The 19,455-nt window shown below is 46.2% G+C and overlaps 1 protein-coding gene across 1 annotated transcript in view; it reads left to right on the forward strand.

The window, feature by feature from the left end:
* Positions 1-19,455, forward strand: part of AUTS2 (activator of transcription and developmental regulator AUTS2) — a 1,212,191-nt gene that overhangs the window by 937,581 nt on the left and 255,155 nt on the right.

A 19,455-nucleotide genomic window follows, 5' to 3' on the forward strand; every position in this document is an offset into this window, starting at 1 on the left:
GTCCTTTAGAAATTGCTGTTTACTGATCAACAGTGGTCAAGTATCAGCCATTTGATATGGCCCAACCTAATAATTTTATATTGTTGATCAAGTGTAACTTTTTTGTGATTAAAATGAAGGGAAAAAAAAAAAAACTGTGGGGATTTATGTTGAGGGAGTTAGAGAATTATATAGCTATAGGAGACCTTACAGATAATTAAGTACAGTCCTGTCTACAAGTGAGAAAACTGAGATCCAGGCCACACAGTCATAATTAGTAGATGTAAGAACAAACCCAGTTTTCATTCCTGGATCCCTGGGCTTATGTACTGCATCACACAGCCTTACTGAGAACGCAGTTTGTTCACTCAGCAAGTATGTAACAGAACTCGAGAGAGAACCTCGGGTCCTCTCAAGCCTTGACTAGGAGCCTTTAGTCTGTGTATGCCAAGTCCTGTGAGGCACCCAACACCAGATAATTCCCAAGAGGGCGCCCCCAGCAACAGACTGACCTAGAATGGTGACGAGAGAAAAGTCAGAATGGGTTTTTGGTATTGGTAGACTGGGTTTGGTGATATCAGATTAGTGGACTCTTGCCTGAATCTGAGCTCACAGATCCTAGCTACCATTCCATGCTTGGTGTCTCTTCTACCCGGGAAGGAACCCTAGTTGGGGTTGACAGGAATTAGTAGAGAACCAGCTGGAATGCTGCATTGCTGAGTATCTTGCCTATGATCTGTGTCCAGCTAAGTTAATGATAGAAATTGTTCACTTTCTCAAGCTTTAAAAGGCACAGATCAATCCAGAAAAATACATAAATGGCAAAGAGAAACAGGCATAAAATGAAAGTTACACATCTGATTTAGTAAATGAAAATATAGCTGCTTGGTTAGATATTTTCTCTGTGAAATGCTGATAAAATATTTGAATCACCAATACCTTTATTTGCTCCCTTGTTCGTGTCAACATCTTAATGTGAAATAACAATGAGCATTTAGAAGCAATCTGGCAAAGCCTGCACCAAATTTATTTTAATGTTCTTTTTTATTTTTAAATCCAAGCCTCCAAATGTGCTTTTAAGGGTATTTTGCACAATATTTATTTTAATAAGATTGTAGAATTGAAATATAGCGTTTTGGGGCAAGCAGAGTACAGAAAGAAGTTATATGAAAGTTGAGTAAAGATTAGGGGGGTTTATTGTTGATTTTCATAATTTTGCTAAATTATGTGGCTATAGAAGGATGAATGAAGAAGGGATACTTTGAAGGAGAGAGTATACACATGTCATACCAACAGTTACTGCTTAGGGACTTTTTTCCACTAGGGGAAAAAAAATCCACACACTCAAAGCCTTTTCTGGCCCTGTTCTTTTTCTTTTACATCAACTCCATATCTTTTTTTCCAAATTGAAAATTGTTGGGAACCTCCAGTATCCAAAAAAAAAAAAAAAGGTGGCATCAGCTAGGTCATGGGGAACTCTGGGATTCAAAGGACTTGCCTTTGAAAAGACAAAGGACAAACTCGAATATAGTTAAGGAACATTTTAGGTTTATTGGTTCAAGAACTCTTGGAAGAACAGGACTAATGTCTTTTTTTGGCCAAAAGTCTCACATTTTGAAAGGGAGAGCCCCTCTGAGGTTTTATTTTGGTACTGATTTTTTTTTTTTTTTTGACACGCCACATGGCTTGCAGGATCTTAGATTAGTTCCCCAGCCAAGGATGGAACCCATGCCCTCAGCCATGAAAGCATGGAGTTCTAACCACTGGACTACCAGGGAATCCCCTTGTGCTGCATCCTTTGAAAATATTTTGAATGAACGGATGTTGAGCAGAGATGCCATGGCTTTTCTCCCCAGCCCAGCCTTGGAGCCTAAAACCAATCACTCTATCGCAAAATGAATAAAAGCTATGTCTGAATGCCACTAAAACTCAATTAGAATTTAATAGAGAACATAAACAGAGTGTTAACCATGGCAAACTAACTTTAATGTAAGTCCCAGGGCTCAAGAGCAGGCGTAATAGCTCAACAAAAACAAAACCCTTTATGGATAGCTTCACATCCCATATGCTACATCCAACAACCCACTTAGATAAGCAGTACAGAGCTTATCAGTGTTTTATAGACTGGGAGAAATTGAGACTTAGAGACGTTGTAACTTGCCTAAAGACATAAAAAGTGACATTGGCAGGGTTCTACTGTATCACTGCACTGCCTGTGACCAGCTTCAACACACTTAGATGTTCTCATCCGCTGTCCACAAGGAAGACCACGAAAGAATTAGAGTAGGGATGAACTGCCAAAAGAGGCTGTTGGCTGTGTGCATTTTTTTTAAAATATTTTTATTGGAGTATAGTTTTACAATGCTTTGCTAGTTTCCACTGTACAGCAGAGTGAATCAGCTATTTGCATACATATATCCCCTCTTGTTTTTATATTTCCTTCCCATTTACGTCACCATAGAGCACTGAGTAGAGTTCCCTGTGTTATACAGTAGGTTCTCATTAGTAATCTATTTTATACATAGTATCAAGGGTATATATGTGTCAATCCCAATCTTCTAATTCACCCCCACCCACCGCTTCCCCCTTTGGTACCCTCAGGTTTGTTCCCTATGCCTGTAAATCTATTTCTGCTTTGCAAATAAGTTCATCCATACCATTTTTATAGAGTACACATATAAGCGATATAATACGGTAATTTGTTTTTCTCTTTCTGACTTACTTCACTCTGTGTGGCAGTCTCTGGGTCTGCCCACATCTCTGCAAATGGCACTATTTCATTCCTTATATTTTTAAAACTTTACTGAGATGGGATTTAAAAATTATAAAGTTGACCCATTTTAAGTTTATAATTGTTAGTTCTTTTCATATAATGGATACAAACTCTTTCAAAATACATGATTTGCATATATTTTCTCCCAGACTATAACTTGTCTTTTCATTTTCTTAATGGTGTCTTTCAAAGCCCCAAAGTTGTCAATTTTGATGAAGTCCAGTTGATCATCTTTCTTCCTTCGTGGTTCCTACTTTTGGTGCCACATCTAAGTAGTCTTTGCCCAGTCTTAGGTCTGCTTATTCTTCTGCTTTTCTAGGCCTAGCGTATGCTCAGTGTTTGGCCACTGAATGGATGAATGAACACACATCCCTAACTTTAACCCTTGTATCTCAAATGGAGAACAAGTACCAGGCTCTGTATTCTCAGCTCATGTAGGCGATTATTCTGAAAGCTGATGGAGATGTGATGGCAAAGGGCTGTACCATGTGAAGAGACGTGGAAGGCAGGGAGGACATTCTGCCCTGTGATGTGAACGCCAGTCACATCACTGTGACAGCCTCCTCGTGGTGGGCGATTGGCCCATGTGAGACCAAACATCTCTGTAGGTCAGAGCAGCATTTCCCGAGGGGGCCGAGTCCTCGGCAACTCTGAGATGCCTGCCAGGCTTCGTGGGAAATCTCTCCAAGTCCTTAGACTCCAGTGTTTTGCTGATGCTTATGGTTCTTTGCTCAGCTTTTTCGCTTTTGTCAAAATATATTACCTATACTCTTGACTTGGTTATACCTACAAAATATACTTTCTGGGACTTCCCTGGTGGTCCAGTGACCGAGTCCATGCTCCCAACTCAGGGGACCCAGGTTCAATCCCTGATCAGGGCATATACCAATGAAGACCTGGCGTAGCCAAATAAGATAAAAGTCCAGGGGGCTGCAAAGAGCCAGACTCAACTGAGCACCAATAGCACCAAAGTAAATATTTTGAAAATAAATAGAAAACAAAATACATTTCCGTCTTTACCTTATAGTACTGTAGATCACCTTTTCCCTGTGGGCTCTATTAGGACATGAGAAGGCACCTGTGGGCAGTCTTTGATGCACTGCTCTACTATGATACCAAGAAGGGAAGAAGAAAAGCTCCAGTCTGTCTGTAGCATTCGTTATTTTAATTTTGTCATTCTCCCTTTAAATGGCCCGTTACAATTAACATGGAGGTTTTCTGCAGCTGTTTGAAGTCAGATACAGGCGGTGTGATTCTGCTTTTACTAGGTATTTAATAGACAAATCCCTTACCCTCTTAGAGCCTTAGTTTCCTCATCTGTTAAATGAGGCTAATAGTACCAAACTTAGAGGGTTATTGAGAGGGTTAAGTAAAATAAGGTGTGCAGTCTTACTGTAGTGATCATACACACAGGATACAAAGTAAGTGATGGCTTTATTATAAGTTCGATTATGATTATTAGCATTATTATTGCTATGGCTACAATGACTGCTCCTGGAGAATGGAATGGCAACCCACTCCAGTATTCTTGCCTGGAGAATCCCATGGACAGAGGAGCCTGGAGGGCTACAGTCCATGGGGTCGCAAAGAGTCGGACACGACTTAGGGACTGAACAACAAGAGCAATTACTGCTATCAAGAAGGGAATTGCCATCAAGGAAGAACAACCCAACAGGCACCGTGTTTATATAAACAGAGATGCTTAGGCATTCTTTCCATATTTATACCATTACCTGGTGTCATAAGTTCTTTGACAGTTTGTTAAAAAAAATATACATCAAATAAGTAGCAGTGAACATAGAAAAGAAAACAGCGACGAAGAACAAGGTGACAGACACAGAAAACTGAAGAATCGATATAATGGCCTCAGCCGAGCTTCAGATTTGACACTGAGAGTCCTGGCAGCCAACGTCCAATTCTCTATGAAATTACTTAGAAAAGAGACCATCGTTTCTTTAAGAATCAAGCTGCTTCTTCTCAAGCTTCATTGCAAGATAACTTTCTCACATGGGATTTTCTGTAGTGAACAATGCCTTTCTCAAATGCAATAACAGATCTTCTATGACTGCTTCTTCTAGTAACTTTTTGATAAGAGCAAATGGTATGACATTAAAATACAATTCAGTGACAGCGGTTCTGTGTGGGACTAAAGTACTGTGGCCCTAGTGTGAAGCTGTGAGATGGTCAGGTTTGATCCACGGATAGAATTTAAAGTGTTTCGAAGAATGGATGAACTGCTTGTCCTTCAAATAATCTTTTGTAAATATTGCTTTTCTCAGCTGGGCTTTTGATAGGAGTTGAATGGCAGACAGTTTGAGATTGTCTTCTCTGACAAGAGCCTGGTGTGTTTGTATTCTGTGCCGCTGGCCCAGGGCAGAGCCTTATGCCTTAGAAATCAGAAGTGCAGGTGGTAAAGTTGACATCTTACTGTGAAAATTGGACCCCTGCCTACACAGAAGGCCATTCTGCCTCTCCCTATGAACAGCTGCGGGGGTACTTGCAAGCAAATCCAGACTCTTTGGGAATCAGTTTGGGGTTCTGCTCCAGCACCCGTAACCACATTCTAGACCTTAGATCAGCAGGTCCCAACCACAGTTACCCCAACCCTGGTTAGGGGTGGAGCCAAGAGAAAGGGTGTTATATCTGATTGCTGGAAAGTATAGAGCCCCTGGCGTGCTGTGATTCATGGGGTCGCAAAGAGTCGGACACAACTGAGCGACTGAACTGAACTGAACTGATCGAGCCTATCCTACCTCTTTAGCATCCTTTGAGAGATACCTGTGGGTGAAGAAAGAGTCTGTAGTGAAAACATTACCTGTATGTGTGAGTGCTTAGTCGCTCAGTCATGTCCGTCTCTTTGCAGTCCTTTGGACTGTAGCCTGCCAGGCTCCTCTGTCCATGGGATTTTCCAGGCAAGAATACTGGAGTGGGTTGCTATTTCCTTCTCCAGGGAATCTTCCTGATCCAGGGATTGAACCCAAGTTTCCCGTGTCTCCTGCATTGCAGGCAGATTCTTTAGCCACTGAGACATCAGGGAAGCTTGTTATCTGAGTTGTTCCAGGCAGAAGATGGTGAATCATTGCTCTAAGTCTGTGGCCAGAATGTTTCCAGCCTAGATTTCTAGCTACCCCTGACTCTGCCAGCAGTAGAAACTCTGTAATTCCTTCTCAAGATACTAAGTGACATCATTTCTTGGTAGACCTGGCATATCAACTAGCTCCAAAAATGTACCTTAAGACATTAAATGAATGCATCTGCCCAATGAAGTTATTCGAACAAGCCAGTTACACATGGAGGCTGGTCTAGTATTTCAGTTTTCTCTAGTTACTACCGAGCCATTCTTTCTGACCACAAGTGCCAAGACCATTTATCTGTTGACACTTACTGTATGTTAGGGTCTGTAAGGAAAAGCTGTAATGGGGGAGAGAGAAGAATAAGCAGAAAGGAGCTGCATTGAAAAGCCAGTCTTCATGCTTTCCTGAGGCCTGAGGAAGCCATGACCTACTCTGGGTGAAATTGCTTCCACCATGTGGCAGCTCAGGGGTGTGTGTGGGGGGAGGATCAGAATGAAGAGTGAAAGTAGCTGTTGGACTTGTTGGCATCCAAGGGCCTCATTAGCATCAGTAAATGTCCAGCTTGGTCCAGTTCAGGCCCGCAAGCTGATGTTAGCTGGTGGGAGGGCTCTGGGCTGCATTGAGCTCCCTGGCAACAGAAAACAGCCGGAACCCAGAGGCCTTTTCTTCCTCGCACAGGAGTATGGGATTGACCAAGATGCCTGGAGAAGCCAAAAGCATCAGGCAAGTACTTTGTGAATTTGTTGTGTGGACGTCCACCCAGCTTCCCAGCTTTCACATGGCTTCACATTGCCTTGACCATCATCCCGGTTCATTAAATGTTAATGGGTTGTTAATATAGGAAGAGTAATCCCCTGAAGTCCCTTTAACATGTTTTACTCTTCCTCTCAAATGATCCACATCAGTAGGAATTGCTCAATATATGGTGTCTATGAGAGTGCTCGCTCCTGGAGGCTTTCTCCTGTAGTTTATAGCCCAAGGTGGGCACCTCGATAAGATCTTAAGTAGAGAGAGCGATGAAGCTTTGTATCAGCTGGTGAGATGGAGGTGGGGAGGGTCTATTGAGAGCCTGGCTTATGGGTGAGGGCATCTTCATAAATCGTACTGTTCTTTTCCCTCTTGGTTGGTCCTGCTTATAGAATCAGAACCTCTTCGAGATGGAAAGGGCCCTGAAGTTATTTTTCCCAGCATCCCAGTCTTCACAGAATTTCTTCCACAGCTTCCCTGGCAGATGGTCACATGAAAAAAGTGAAAATGTTAGTCACCTGGTCGTGTCTGATTCTTTGCGACCCCAGGGACTGTAGCCCACCAGGCTCCTCTGGCCATGGGATCTCCCAGGCAAGGATACTGGAGTGGGTTGCCATCCCCTTCTCCAGGGGATCTTCCCCATCCAGGGATCAGACCTGGGTCTCCCACATTACAGGCTGATTCTCTACCATCTGAGCCACCTGGAAAGCCCCTCTTCCTTCTGGGGAAGGGGCTTTACCCCTTCCCGAGGCCCCTGATCCTGCTTTTCCACAACTCTCCTAGTGGAAGTGTTTGTTCTTCTCCTATCCACTCTCATAATTCCTCTTCCTCTTCCTCAGGACACTTATCATGGTTGCAGGCTTTCATTGGTTAGGTTGCTGCCCCTTGTAGACTGGAAGTTCCAGGAGGCCATGTCCTCTTTGGCTCACCATTTTTTTTTTAAACCTTTTGGCCACATCAAGTAGGTATGTGGGATCTTAATTCCCCAACCAGGGATTGAAGCGTAACCCCTGGACTGCCAGGGAAGTCCCCTTGCTTGCCCTTTAGCATGGTGCCCACCCAATGAAGGTGACTGGTGTTATTTGTTGAATGAATGGAGCAATGAATGTATGCACTCAAGTTCAGAAATGTCAAATGGCAACTCAGAAGGGATTCTGTCACATGCAAATGGAAAGTCTTTTTTGCCAGATACCAGCTGACCTGCTCACAATGACTTTAAAGTGGATGTGGAGGAAGGAATGGGGAGAAGCACCCAGGAAAAGGCTTTTAAAAGTCAAGCACTACAAAACCAGTTAAAATAAAGGGGCCTGGAGATTATCAGTTTGAAAGAGAAAGAAAAAGTACAGCGTGGGTGAAGCCTAGTGACACCCAAGATAAAAAATGTTGTTAGGACTAAGTGCCATTCAGAGCCTGGGAAAATCAAAATGATCATGATTTTTGAAGCCTAGCATGGTAAATATGACCTCGAAAATATCATTGAGATTTGGTGAGACTCAAACAGACTGGAAAAGGGATTGAAAAGTCTTCCCTGGGGGAGGAAAGAGGTCTACTCAGTGGACAAGATTGTTCTTGGAGTAGAAATCCACAGAGCAGAGAGCACGGCTTGGAGGATGGCGTTCAAGTGAGGAGAGGAGGACGTCAAGCCTCAGGCGCCCACAGGAGGAGCCCAGAGGCAGATACCGGAGCACCTGGCAGGTGGCCCCGTCCCTTCCAGTTCATCTCCTGGTGGACAAGGCTCAGATCCTGCCGGAATCCCCAGCACAGGAGTGGTGGGTCTGTGACGCACAGCCTCTGGGTCCTGGTCTGGGAGAGCCGTTCTCCTGAGCTGGTCTCAGAGGAAGATCACAGTCCACACGCTTCTTGCTCCCTTTCATCTCTCACGTCTCCTGAGTCACTCAGTTTTGTCTCTTTTCTCTTGGGAGGGTCTCTCAACCTTTCTGCTCCCATAGCTCAGACCTCGACTTCTCTCTTGGGCATCTCTTCAGACGCACGGCCAACTCACAGGAGAGGGCCTGTCCTTGCACGCCAGATCTCTGCTCACCATCGCTGAACCCTCCACACTCTCGACCCACGTCTCCCCAGGGTGTCCTTTCAGCCCCTCACCCGTTCTTACCAGTTATATTCGGTACAGCTTCAAGATCCTGCCTCTGTCCCGTCACACTTTCGAAGCTTCCTCGAGTGCTCAGCCATCTCCTAGGGCTCTGGGCCTGTTTTCCCATTTCCTTGTGTACCTCTCGGGACGTGCCCCCATCACCTTTATTGGTGTTTTAGAGTCCCTCCCTTCCTCTCTCCCATTCCCCGACCCTCACTGACCACTTACTGGTCTCAGTCCATCCTTATCGTCAGTCAGCCCAGACCCTGGCACTGGGATCTGCATACAGGCGGCATTCGGTCATTGTTCATTGACTTGAGTGGGACATGTCTTCCCAAGACACAGATCCTAAATGCTTCTGACTTCTCAGCATATTTTCACAGAGTCAATTTCAGATCCTTCCTAGAATGGAGGGCAAGCCAGCTGGGTGCGATTGCTGGGCTTCCCTGTTTGCTCCCATTTGTCTCCATTTCTCCAGTCTCTTCCTCTCCAGAAATCCATTAAGATGACAGAGTCTCAATGGCCTCTGCAGATTCCCTCACGCTCTAGAGTGCTGTGCACCGGGGCCAGCAGACATCAGCTCATGTTAAAACACTCTCAGTGCACTCTGGGTGACTGGGCACGGTCCCATGCTTGAAGCTTCCGCTCAGTGGTAGCAGTGAAAATCCAGTCCCTCCAGCAGAGTGTAATGAGCTGTCTCTCCTCACATTGGAGCTGCTCAGTGCTTTTGGGTTTTTCTGTTTGTTTGTTTGTTTGTTTGGTTGAACTCGCCACTCAGTCCCTCAGTATTTCAAGGGCACAGTCACTTAGCTGTAATAACTGCTCATACTGTTTACTCAACCATTTTATATATAGGTCAGCATAATAGTTCGGGCTTCCCCGGTGGCTCAGATGGTAAAGAATCCGTCTGCAATGCGGGAGACCTGTGTTCGATCCCTGGGTCAGGAAGATCCCCTGGAGGAGGGCATGGCAACCCACTCCAATATTTTTGCCTGGAGAATCACCTGGACAGAGCAGCCTGGCGGGCTACAGGTCCATAGAGTCACAAAGAGTCGTCATGACTAAAGCACCTTAGCACGCAACGTAATAGTCATTTTGTCAGATCCTAGAAACTCTTCTCACGTTTGCATTCTTTCTGTGCCTTTGCTCACCAAGGAAAAAGATGTCCTTCTTTACCTGTGGAGGTAGTGCAAATGCAGGGAAACGCATTTCTCACTTTACTGCACCTGTACCACTTCTTTCTTTGTTAAAAAGGGGTATAAAAGAGAATGGAGAAAACCCTGGCCTACATAAATGGCACTAAATATAAACAGTAGAAATGGGCTTCTGGGTGTTACACTGTACAGAGAGGTTGTTATGGCAACCTAAGGCGCCAGTATTAACGCAATACCATCCAACTTGTGACTGTGATGGTTGCTGTGTTCCCCACGGTTTGTCTTTCTGCTAGGACAGGAAGCAAGGCTTTTATGTAATCAGTGACATTTAGATTTAAAATCGGGAGACAAAGTAGGAGGGGTTCTGGGGTCCAGAGCTGGGCTCCAGGCCAAGTTTTATATTTCCCTTTGAAGAGAAATGGGACCACTCCTAACCAATCTGCCTCAGTTAGCCTTGTTGTAAGCACATAGTTTTGAATGTGGAGGATGAATGATACAGATAGTCCACTAATTCCCTAAAGGGAGTCTGAAGTTCTCTTGAATTTAAGGAGCTTTTTGACCGGAATGTGAAATCAATCAGCAAAGAGTAAGATGATACGATTATGTGGTAACTGTCTAGGAGGACAGGTTCCCAGAGTAGTAATGGGCTGTGGGCACTGATTCCCCACAGAGAAGGAATCCTGATGTCTGGGGGAGAAGGAGAGAATGGAAGTGAGCGGGAAATGGGAAACCCTGGTTTTTGCTCAGAGGAAAGGCTTGTGGGGATCCTGGACAGGTACTGCCCTGTGCACCTTGCGACCGTGAGTTCAGCGAGGGAGGAGGAGACGAGAGCATGAGCCTTCCTTTGTGGTGGACGTCAGTCAGGAACAACATGAGACTTCAGTGGTGAGCCTGTGCTTAAGAATCTGCCTGCCAATGCAGAGGACATGGGTTTGATCCCTGGACCAGGAAGACCCCACATGCCAGGGGGCATCTGAGCCTGTGCCCCACACCCACTGAGCCTGAGTGCTTCACAACAGAAGAACCCACCACAGTGAAAGCCCACACACCACAACGAAGAAGTCCCTGAACGCCGCAACTAGAGAAAGCCCGAGTGCAGCAACAAGGACCCAGCACAGCGAAAAATAAATAATACATGTATTTTAAAAATAACGATAATAAAATGTATTTTATAGATATAACCTGACATGCAAATCACTTTTGTTTCCTAAAACCAGAGATGTGTGTATACTTGTTTACTAAGTCGTGTCCAGCTCTTTGCAACCCCATGGACTGCAGCATGCCAGTCTTCCTTGTCCTTCATTATCTCCCACAGTTTGCTCAAACTCATGTCCATTGAGTCAGTAATGCCATCCAACCATCTCATCCTCTGTCACCCCCTTCTTCTCCTGCCTTCAATCTTTCCGAGCATCAGTGTCTTTTCCAATGAGTCAGCTCTTTGAATCAGGTGGCCAAAGTATTGTAGCTTCGGCTTCAGCATCAGTCCTTCCAGTGAATATTCAGGGCTGATTTCCCTTAGGATTGACTGGTTTGATCTCCTTGCTATCCAGTGGACTCTCAACAGTCTTCTCCAGCACCACAGTTTAAAAGCATCAGTTTTTCAGCTCTCAGTCTTCTTTGTGGCCCAATTCTCACATCCGTACATGGCTACTGGTAAAATCATAGCTGTATGGACTTTTGTCGGCAAAGTGATGTCTCTGCTTTTTAATATGCTGTGTGTAGAATAAGGCCTGGAAATGGGAAGGTCAACAGGGGTCAACAGTTTAAGTGGTGTTCTAGAATGTGCTGTCTAGAAAGGAGTGTTGAGCCCCAGGTGCAAAAGGAGAGAAGAAGAAAGCAAGGGTGGGCAAGCCAAAGAGAGGAGGTAACAGCAACCAGAAAACTTCTCCTCAAATTCTGCTTATTTATCTAAAGAATCACCTCATTCATAAGCCACAGCCACGTGTAAACGCCGCCATGCTCACTGAGGGAGATACAGGAGCACTTCCAGACAACACTCACCAACCAGCCCACAAAAGAGCCCAGAGCCTTTTGGATCTAAGACACCACAGATACACAGAGAAGCTGCCTCTCACGGGCAGACCCTTGAATGGGAAAGCCTAGAAAACCCCAACATCACAAACTGAACTACTCTGCAATTCCCTCCGGATGCTGTCTTCACTTTCCTGGAAAAGAGGATAAAGAACCAAAGTTCAGCAAGAGCAGTGGAATGCACATTTTAAAAATTTTTTTTTAATTTTTAAACTTTTTTAAAATTTTTAAAACTTTTTAAAAAATGTTACTAGAGTCCCTTCACAAATAGTTTTTTCATTCGATTCACACAGAGATCATGTGGGCTGGGCAGAACGGAGAGAGATGCTCCCATTTTACAGATGAAAACACTGAGGCAGCTTAGCAAGCTACAGAGACCTGGCAGAGCTGTGTCTTCTCCAGAGCTGAACCCAGAAGTGAGTCCTCCTCCATGGTCAGACCCTCCACCTTTTCTATGGAGAGGATCCTTGAGACACCAGACCAAGCCCACCTATAAAAGACATATCAGATCACACAGAATCCACATAAACTTGCTCGAAAGGGCTCCTGCCTCTCCTCGCAGGCTGTCCTTCTTACTATTGGCATATCCGCTGAATGTCATAGCTTCCTCGCCCAAAGCCTTGCCAGAGAACAGGCTGCCAGCCGGCAGGGTGGGGGATGCTGTGAGGTGGTCGAATCTGGAAGAGGGCCGAGGCATGTGGGAGGGGAGGCGGTGACCAGGGTTCCCAGGGGCAGTGATTAAACAGGGCTTTGTGTCCATTCAGACACTGTCTCCAGGACCTCACTTATTTCTGCTTTCCAAATAAATAAATATCAGAGAGGATAGCTGGGGTCAGTCTAGAAAATTAGAATTTGCTTGGGGGGAAGAAAATCTGTTCTGGAAAAGATAAACAGTAGCTTGCAGTTTCACTGTTGGAACATTTGTTACAAGGTCCCGGTATCGATCTTTTATCACCCAATTTCCAGTGGGAGCCGTGATCTATGACGGCGCCGGGAAGCCCTAATTCGGGTGGGTGAATCAGGGAGGGCCTTCTACAGGGTCTGCAGCAGGGGGGCATCCATCTCGGGGCCTGCGAGGTGGGGCAGGGGTGTCACCGGCTGAGGAATTCCAAGGGGAGTTCTATGCTGAGCTGTGTGCAAATGCATATCCAGGCTGGGGAGTGTTAGGGGTTTATGAGGAGGGTGATTAAAATTGTATCAAAGAGGCTTGTGCAGCTTATGGTTCAAGTTAACTGTATGAAGTAAACAGGCTTTAACGGCCTCCTGGGAGTGTGACAGATAGTCTGTGGGTGTTACAGCAGCATGGTACCGGTGAATGTTCTGGCCATCCCAAACTAATCACCATCTGTGAGCACAGGTCTCTGGGGAGCGTCTGGTGGTTGGACAATCACGGTAGTTAGCATTTTTAATCAGCTTCTGTGCAACGCAGATAGAAACCTTATGCTCAAGCCTTTCTTTTTTTCCTAGCCATGTAGAATTACTTCGAGCAGAGCAGACGAGGATTTGGGCTGTGGCTTCTGCAAGACGTGCTTGGTGGTTCTCGCCACTCCCTCTTCCCCAGCCCCCAGCCCTAGCGTGAAAATTAGCCTGGCCACTTGCTCATGCTCACTGCTCTTACGGCTTCTCTTTGCCAGTAGCAGAAGGGACCTCCAGGGGAGCGGGAGGGGAAGTTTGCTTCTGTGTTCACTGGGGCTTGCTGTCTTTGGTCAGTTTCTTTCTCCCCGCCTTTCTCGCCTGACTGGCCCTTTCATCCCCACCACCCCGACCCCTGCCCTAACACACACTTACCATCGTGCACTGACAATCTTTTTTTTCCTGTTGTTGTTTTTTGGGGGAGACACCACTTGAGGCCTAGAGTTGGGTGCTCTGTAGGAACCAAGGCATGCGGGAAGCTTGGTGGTACCATCCTTGGAAGTCAGCAGGCTGCAGACAGCTGATGCTGTAATTGAGGGTTAATGTGGATGGTATCGGTTACTTTTTGTTACGAACGACGTTGTTGTTGTTGTTGTTGTTGTTGTTGAGTCGCTCAGTCGTGTCCGACTCTTTGGCAGCCCCACAGACTGCAGTAGCTCAAGCTTCCCTGTCCTTCACAATCTCCTGGATTTTGCTCAAACTCACGTCCATTGAGTCAGTGATGTCATCTAGTCATTGCATCCTCTGTCACCCCCTTATCCTCTTGCCCTCAACCTGTTCCAGCACCAGTGTCTTTTTCAATGAGTCAGCTCTTCGCATCAGGTGGCCAAAGTATTGGACAAACAACCTACCCCTAAACTTAGTGACTGTTTTATATGACTCACAAGTCTTTGGGTCAGGTCGGTGATTGTACTTATCTGGGCCATCTCGCTTATTCTCTGCTGGCCTCTCAGTCATCTGTGGTCAGCTGGGGTTGGCTACTCTAGGAGGTCTCCACCCGTGTCTGGTGATTGACAGACTGCTTGGTCTGGAGGATGAGGTCCCAGCTGAGCCGGCTCCTCTCTGATCCCTGTGACCTCTCTTCTTTTAGTGAGCTAACTCAGGCTTCAGTCCATGCGATCACAGGGTTCTCGGAGCAGCAAGAGGGACAGGCCCCAGTGCACAAGTATTTTTCAAGTTCAACCAATGACACCTTGATGCTCCACCTGTGACCGGAGCAAGTCATGTGGCTGGTCCAGAGTCCGTGTGGGAAGGGACAACCAGGGATACAGGGGGCGTGACCCAGTTGGGGGCCATTTCTTCAACCATCTGCCTCACAGAGGTTAGGTTTCCTTGTCTTCCTGACATTTCTCTGCCACCTCTCATGCTGCCTAGAATTTTCCACTATAGACTCATTCCTCGACTGGAGCTGGAACTCACGTGGGAACCAGCAGGGGCTGGGTGGTGGTAGCTGCTGCCTCCTGCCAGACCAGGACGGGCCTTTGGCAGCAGCCACGCTGGAGGTGATGGGCAAGCTGAGCCTCCTACAGCAGTGGGCTTCCTCAGGTGGGGTCACTGGAACCCTAGTTCTGATCTGCTCTGTGCACGTGTCTGGAGAACGAACAGTGAGTCGCAGTGAACAAAGTCACACTGTCTTTGTGATGCTAGGAACTGGGAGCCCGGTGGGATGGATATAATGTAGGACTCGAAGAGGTGGCCCACTGAGAGGAAGATCTCACGTCCGCTGCTCCCTGGCCTGCAAGGTGAGACGCTCCTGGTACTCTGTCATTTTGGGTCGTCAGTGATGGAGCAGGTTTACTAGCGTCCTAGACTTCCCAGGTGATGCTAGTGGTAAACAACCCGCTGCCGATGCAGGAGACACAGGTTTGATCCCTGCGCAGGAAGATTCCCTGGAGGAGGAACTTGGAACTCACTCCTGTATCCTTGCCTGGAGAATCCCGTGGACAGAGGAACCTGGTGGGCTGCAGCCCATGGGGTCACAAAGAGTCAGGCAAGGCTCAAGTGAGTTAGCACACACACACACACACACACACACACACGTGTTCAGCAAAGGCTTGACTGGAATGACTTTAAGGGGCCTTTTGTCTGCACCTGTTTAGGAGTCCCAAGAACTGCTTTCTGATGCTGAAAGAGATGGCACTTTGGGAAAAGTCAATGAAGAGATTTCTTTACAGTTGAGATTTTTCAGCAAGGCAAACATATGGAAGATGTAATATCTGGAGGATGCCAGGAATATGAGCTTTTATTGCTTTTTAAATAGGAACTCAGAGAACAACATTTCTACATTTTGTCATTACCTGTGAGCACCTAGTGTAATTGTGGTGGTGATGGTGGTGATGATTACAACGACAGCAGTAATGATGGTGATGTGTGCCTGCATGTATTGGGCTCAGTATGTCCCGGGCACAGTTATAAGTACCTTGCTTAATTCTTATGACAACTTTACAAAATAGGTAATGCCTTGGAGAAGGAAATGGCTACCCACCTAAGTACTCTTACTTGAAGAATCCCATGGACAGAGGAGCCTGGCAGGCTGCCATCCCTGGGGTCACCAAGAGTCAGACACGACTGAGCGACTAACCAGCAGCAGCAGCAGAGTAATGCCTGTTTTTATCCAGAGGTAAACTGAACCACCAAGAGATCAAGGGAGATGACCAGGGTCACAAGGTCAGTTAAGGATTAGGGTTTGAGGTGGTTTGACTCCAGAGCCTGCACTCTTTCCTCTGCCGGTATGTATTCAGTAGAATCTCATCGAACGAATCTCAGTGAACGAATCTCAATGAACGATGCCACTGAGTTGATAGATCCCCTTCTGTTTGTGTGAAGGGACATCTCAGCTGGCCCCACGATGGTTTGCATGTGTGGTTTTCTATCAGATAACTCTACTTTTAGATTTAGGACTCACAAAGAGGTTATTAGACTTCAGGATTTCACAAGCAAGTTTTTTAAAAAAGGCTTTTTCTTTGTCTTAAGAGGCTACATAGTTGAGCTGCTAACTTTGCACATTGCTAAGAAGAAATTTTTTTTAATTCTAAATATCATGTACCATTATCTTATAAAAGAAAATATATAGTGTAGTGATTAAGTGTTCTGGAGTCATACAGATTTTGTTGCTACTGTTTGACCCTGGGAAATTTAAATAACATCTCTGCCTCAGTTAGGGCTTCCCTGGTGGCTCAGACAGTAAAGAGTCCGCCTACAATGCAGGAGACCAGGGTTCAATCCCTGGGTCAGGAAGATCCCCAGGAAAAGGAAACGGCAACCCATTCCAGCACTCTTGCCTGGAAAATCCCGTGGACGGAGGAGCCTGGCGGGCTACAGTCCATGGGGTCACAGAGTCGGACACAAGTGAGCGGCTTCACTTTCACTTTCTTTCTGCCTCGGTTTCCTCATTGTCAAGTGGAAATGGTTGTAACACTACCTTCCTCATTAGGATGATTGGGAGAGTAAGTGAAATAATGTATATAAGGCACTTGAGAGGCTGACACAGAAGCACTTGACGCCTTTTATGTCATATTTTATTATTGTTCTTAACACCTCGAAAGCAAGAGATACACTGTTAGAGTCAGGAACGATCCTTTCCGTTGAAGTTGGAAGTTTCACTGCACTGTTGTGTTCCTCTCGTCTTACTTGGTCCCAGCCAGGAGTGATCTGGGGCCATGGGAGGCCCTGCTGACTAAACTGGCCTCCCCCAGCAGCACGTGCACAGAGCAGCGGCACCTTCTCTCTCAGTACGAGGTTGGTGGGTAGGACGATGAAGGGCTGCAGGCAGGGCAGGTTGGTTCCAGGGAGAATAACGTGAAGCAAACGGAGTCAGTATGGAAGTTTCCCAAGGTTGAAACCGTCCCAAAGCACAGCCCCGACCCCTCCTCCAGATTCAGGAAGGCAGGACTCCTTGTGGCTCCTTTATAAGTGGTTAAGAGCCAGATGGCATCATTTTAAAAAGGCATAACATGGGGCTTCCCGTGGTCCAGTGGTTAAGAATCCACCTGCCAATGCTGGGGACGCGGGTTCCATCCCTGGTCCGAGAAGACCCCTCATGCTGCATCTGTTTGCCACAACTCCTGAGCCTAGAGCCCTCAAGCCACACAGGAGAAGCTGCCGCAGTGAGAAGCCCACACCCTGCGACTGGAGAGCAGCCCCTGCCCGCCACAACCGGAGAAAGCCAATGTGCAGCAGCGAAGACCCAGTGCGGCCAAAAATGACTAAATACATTTTAAGAAAAGAAATAGGCATAGCATGCCTCTTTCAGTGTTATAGATGCACCTTGGTCCTATTCTAGCCTTTCTTAACACATAGGAGCCCGTGTAGACTGACCACAGTAGTGGAGAGAGTTCCATGGCCTTCCTCCTCGCCTCTCACACACATGCTGAGTGGACATGTGGTAAAGAGAACTCAGGTACGACTCTGAGCTGGGTGCTCTGTGGATCCCTTTGCTGCTGCTCCTTTAGAAACCAAGGCCCTTCTTAGCAGAATCGAAAGCGGCAATAGGAGGGAAAGTGGATTCAACTGCAAAGCATCAGGTGCACATCCAGCCGTCTAACCGACCGGCCACCTGGTTCCCAGGCCTCCTCACACCCGGCTCTGAAAGCTGCAGAGGATGCCCAAACTCTCCCCACGCTCAGCGTCTCAGCCCCTCTTTCAGTCATTTGTGTGTCTGACACTCTCTCCCAGGCGTCTCTGAGAACAAGGACAAACACCCAGGCTTCCTGATACGCTGCCCTCTCCACCCACCAGTCCTCAGCAAGAGATGTGCGACACAGTAGGTTCTCCCTGAATCTGTGAAGAACAGAATAAAAGCACTTGATCAATAACTGAGATCCGCGTGGCTGTATTCATCCTCTCCCAAGCTCTACAGCATCAGACTTTTCTTGTTGTTGAATCAAAATTTTAGACTTTCGAATTGATTCTGTTTTCTTAAAATTAATAACAAGTGACAGCCTGTATTTTATATATACCCCTGAAATGTGTAAAGCAATTAGGGAGAAGAGGGCTTCCTTCCCTGAGTGGATTTATGTTATATATGCAAACTCCATTAAAGGTAAACTCTGCTTTTCAATAAAATTAGCATTTTCTAGCAAGCCACTCTCTCCGTTGTATTTAAAGATCCCAGTGACTCATGGAAACTGTGTCACTGTCGCTGTGATGGGAATGAAGGGTATTAGATCCGAGAAAGCTCAAACAGCCTGCAAATGAGAAGGAGCAGGTGGTATAGAAGGGTGGTCCAGCTCTCTGTTCTCAAGAGAAATAGAAGGGTACTCAACTGAGAGCCTTTATCACTTTCAGAGAAGCCTAAAGGGTAAAGGAAAGAGGAAATTAAGGTGTACAAAGGAATTAAAGAAGAGGAGAAATTGAAGTAAGGGACAAATGTAAATATTTCAGTCGATGGAGACCATGAAGATTGCTGAGCAGGATGTTTACCTGGAGACGACCAGGGTGACCCAGGTGCTGGCAAGAGCGTGCTGCAGCTGTGATATGTGACCTTGTTCTTCTAAAAGTATAAGTACAACCTCTGCTGCTAAAGTAGTAATGACACTTTATGCCTTCAATATCAGAGGGCAAGGTTTTATATTTTGCTTAGACTATTAGTTGACAGTTTTTTTGTTTTAACCTATCTAAAAAGTGTCTGGTTTTTGCACTGTCAGCCTCCATAAATTTTTTTTTAACTTTTTGTTTTGTATTGGAGTATAGCCAATTAACAATGTTGTGATAGTTTTGGGTGGACAGCAAAGGGACTCAGCCATACATATACATGTATCCATTCTCTCCCAAACTCCCCTTCCATCCAGGCTGCCTCATAACATTGAGCAGAGTTCCCTGTGCTACACAGTAGGTCCCTGTTGGTTAAAATTTCTGGTTCTCATGCTTAAAGGAAGACCCAGCCTTCTCAGACCCATCACGTGTGCATGCTAAGTCGCTTCAGTTGTGTTCAACTCTTTGTGACCCAATGGACTGTAGCCCGACAGACTCCTCTGTCCAAGGGACTCTCCAGACAAGAATACTGGAGTAGATTGCCATGCCCTTCTCCAGTGGAATCTTCCTTACCCAGGGATTGAACCCACGTCTTCTGCATCCCAGGACGCCCTTTCACCCCAGACCTCTCCCTTAAGAGGTTTCCTATTTCCTTCACAGGACATTCACCAATTCATGCAGCAAACATGGATGGGGCACCTGCAGTGTGATAGGTACACT

The sequence above is a fragment of the Bos mutus genome, chromosome 25 (assembly GCF_027580195.1).
Source record: "Bos mutus isolate GX-2022 chromosome 25, NWIPB_WYAK_1.1, whole genome shotgun sequence".
NCBI classification, from domain to species: Eukaryota; Metazoa; Chordata; class Mammalia; order Artiodactyla; family Bovidae; genus Bos; species Bos mutus.